This window comes from Dipodomys ordii, unplaced genomic scaffold (genome assembly GCF_000151885.1).
Source record: "Dipodomys ordii isolate 6190 unplaced genomic scaffold, Dord_2.0 Scaffold66, whole genome shotgun sequence".
Taxonomy (NCBI): Eukaryota; Metazoa; Chordata; class Mammalia; order Rodentia; family Heteromyidae; genus Dipodomys; species Dipodomys ordii.
This window is the reverse complement of record NW_012267282.1, coordinates 3084348-3088418: the sequence shown is the minus strand read 5'-3', so window position 1 is coordinate 3088418 and position 4071 is coordinate 3084348.

Sequence of the window (4071 nt, the reverse complement as noted above, 5' to 3'; positions counted from 1 at the left end):
AGCTCTTCAGCTCAAGGCTAGTGCTCTACCACTTGAGCCACAGCGCCACTTCCGGCTTTTTTCTTTTTTCTTATGTGGTGCTGAGGAATCGAACCCAGGGTCTCAAGCATACAAGGCAAGCACTCTACCACTGAGCCACCTTCCCAGCCCTGTGACTTATTAATTTCTGTAAAGGACTTCTTTCTTTTTCACCAGCAGCAGACATTTGTTTGTTTATTATTTTATTTATTTTTGTTGGTCATGGGGGTTGAACTCATGGCTTGGGCACTGTCCCTGAGCTTTTTTTCACTCAAGACTAGCTCTCTACCACTTTGAGCCACAGTACTACTTCCAGTTTTTTGGTGGTTATGAGAGTCTCACTGACGTTACTGCCCGGGCTGGCTTTGAACTGCGGTCCTCAGATCTCAGCTTCCTGAATAGCCAGCATTACAGGCGTGAGCCATCAGCGCCCTAGGCAAACACCTTTTAAACAGAATCTTGGTTTCCTCTGAGTAACCAGTCAGGTTTCCCTGCTCAATCCACATGCTTCAGGTGAGTGTTAAGGCCTGGACAATCAGAGCCCGATATTCCTATGTATGTTGTGATTGGTAACAGGGATGAGCAAATGACCCTATCACAGGCAAGCAGACACCTGAGACACTGCCCCCCCCCCAACATACACCCAGATCTGTTTTTGAACTTGAGGACTGAAACAGGACAGCTCACTGCCCTCTTTCCCTTGCTGGGAGCCTGAATAAAGCACATAGAGAGTGGAGGAGGACTGAGAGAAGGTTGAAAAATCTATGCCTTGAACTTTCAGTACCTGGCACAAATACAATCTCCTTTATTTATGCTAGTTTAGCTCAAGTTGCTGCTGTATTACAGTATGGCCACTTGAGCAACATCCCCACTCCCTCTTTTGTTTGCTTTAGTTATTTTTCAATAGGGTCTGTGGTGTGTGTGTGTGTGTGTGTGTGTGTGTGTGTGTGTGTATGTGTGCACGCATGCACACCAGTAGTGAGACTTGAAATCAGAGGCACTATCCTTTATTTTTTCTCAAAGTTGGCCCTCTTCTACTTGAGCCACAGCTTTACCGGGTCTCATGTTTTTATCCTACCAGCCTGGACCACAGTCTTACCTGGTGGCTGGGATTACACATGCTCTACCTTGCTGGGCTTATTTGTTGAGATTGGATCTTGCTAACTTTCTCACTTCCACCCAAGTATGGTGTGGAAAGTGATCTTCCTGATTTCTGCCTCTTCAGTAGCTGGGATTACAAGCAAGAGCTCCCATAGCTTGTTCCAAAGACTTTTTTTTCCCCCAGTCCTGGGGCTTGAACTCAAGACCTAGACACTGTCCTTGAGCTTCTTTTGCTCAGGGCTAGCACTCTATCACTTGAGCCACAGCGCCACCTCTGGCTTTTTCTGTGTATGTGGTACTGAGCTTCATGCATGCTAGGCAAGCGCTCTACCATTAAGCCACAGTCCCAGCCCCAGCTCCAAAGATCTTAATTGACAAATTTCCAGACTCATCATGAATTATTAGACGGGTAGCTCTGAGGGCAGGCCCTTGCCTGTCTCATCTATTCCTCTATTCCTGTCATATACAAGAGGGCCTGGTAAATAATTTTACTACTTAAAGTATTTCCTCCAACAGGGACACATTATAGAATCAGGCCATACAGGTTTTGTTCAGCTCACTGCTAAATTCATCATCAGAAGAGGACCTCTGTGCAAATCTGCTTACAATTGCCCCCAGCGTTCCAAAGTAAAATGGGGCCTGATTGTCCTGGACTATTGTGACATCTCAGTGAATGAGTTTGTTAGACACCTTCTATCAGACATTGAATGCTATAGGACTATTAATGTTTGCTAGTTTCTGTGCGCCAGACACTGTGCAAAAAGCTTTGCATGATTACCTTAGAAAATTTCACAAGCACACATTCAGCTGAGTGCTGAGCATTCATTATTTACTGAGAGCTGGGCATGGTGGTACATCCCTGTAATCCCAGCTACTTGGGAAGCAGAGGCATAAGTTCAGGACCAGTCCTGGCAAAGTTAACAATACTCTACCTAAGAAATAAAATGGACTGGGGGGAATAACTAGCTCCAGTCCCCTTTGTCTTTTCCAGGCAGTTTTTTTTCTTTTGCTTTGCGATAAACTCAGTCTTCTGCTCAAAAATAAATAAATAAAGAGTCTGGGAAGTGTGGCTCAAATGGTAGAGTGCTTGTGTATGAGGACCTGGGTTCAATCCCCAGTACCAACACAAAATCTTTCACTGAGAACCTACTACATGCTGGTCACTGTTTTGGTTAGAGGGAATGTATTCTCTGGCTTTGAAGTATTTCTACTTTAGAATGTTGAAGCTCTGTGTTGGTGGCTTGCACCAGTAATCTTAGCTACTCAGGTGGCTGAGCTCTAAGGATCATGGTTCAAAGCCAGCTGGGGCAGGCAAGTCCATAAGACTTTGTCTTCAATTAACTACCCAAAAGGTAGAAGTGGAAGGTGTGGCTCAAAGGAATAGAGTGCCAGCCTTGAACACAAAAACTTAGGGACAGCACCCAGGCTTTGAGTTGAAGCCTCAGTACACGCACACACTCGAGTTAGGACAGATGTAACCCATTTCCCCTGGGAGTATTAGGCTGCTTGGAGGTAAGCCTTAAGACAGGAAGAAGTGATGGCACCTACCTGCTGCTGCATGGGAAAATGTTACCTGAGAATGACATCAACAGTGGGGGTGGGGTGGGGGGAGAGGGAGCAGGCTGGTGATGCTGTCAGGCTGGGAAACCTTTACTGGGTGGAGGGGGCGGGATGTTTCTTGTCATCTAAAGTTGGAAACTGGCCTACTGCTGCCCCCTATTGCCTACAGTTCTCTGAAAAACTAACCCTTTATATCTGCAAAGGCATGTAAAATCAACCCTATTTGCAGAAAAGCAAACAGACTCAGAGAAGCCACGGAACAGTCAAGGTCACACAGCTATGTGCAAAAGCAGAGTAACAATCCAGGCTCCCAATCCCTGGGTCGTTCAATGAACTGACCTAACTTGTTCTGTTGGGACCCTAAAGGAGGGTCCAAGAGGACAGTATATATGCCAAGTGAGCCAGATTAGTTAATAGCTAGCTCAGAACCAAGCAATCTGCCTTGCAAGCTCAGAAGAAAGGTCTGAGTCCTTAACAGAAGGATGTCTGGAAACTTTCAAAAAAGAGAGGGAGTAAGAGAATGCTAGGAGGCAGGGGTAAAAAACACCCATCCTTGTAGCTGGCAAGGGCTAAGGGGGTATGGACAGGCAGCAAGATGGGAAAACAGAATTCCACTTTGAGAGAATTTATAATAAAAAATTTTAAATCATTTATTCGCATACGTTAGTTGTTTAAGGGGGCGTTTCATTGGGGGCATACGAACTAGCCAACAGGGTAATATTTGTTTTTGGCAACTAAAAATATTAGTTACATACAGTAAAAAGTTGCATTACTCTTTGTCTTGGTTTTTTTGTTGTGTACATTTCGGTCGGGTCCTGCGGCCCGAACTCAGGGCCTGGGCGCTGTCCTTGAGCTTTTTTCACTCAAGGCTAGCGCTCCACCACTTGAGCCACAGCCCCACTTGTGCCTTTCGGTGGCTCATTGGAAATAAGAGTTCTACTGAACTTCCTGCCTGGGCTGGCTTCGAACCGCGATCCTCAGGTGTCAGCCTCCTGAACGGCTGGGATTACAGTCGTGGGACACGGGCGCCGGGCCCTCATCCAGAGTTTTAAAAAGATGCAAAACCCCGGGAGTCCGGGTTAGGACGGAGGGGGTCTCGCAGGAGGCCGGGGCAGGAAGGCCCTCGGGGCCCTTGGCTTCGGCCCGGGCCTCGGCGCCTCCACCGCCGCCTTTCCCGGCGACCCGGGACCGGGCGCGCCCATACCACGGCTTTCTGGAAAAGCCCGCGCAAAGCGTAGTTTGAACAGCACGAGGACGCGGGGACGACGGCATCTGTCCTTCGGGGGCCGCCGTCCAGGCTCGAGCCGCACGGACGCGCGCGTCCCTCGGCGGCCGCCGTACGTGCATGACGTGGCAGCGACCGGCGCCGCCCAATCCGCGGCGCCCGCGTCA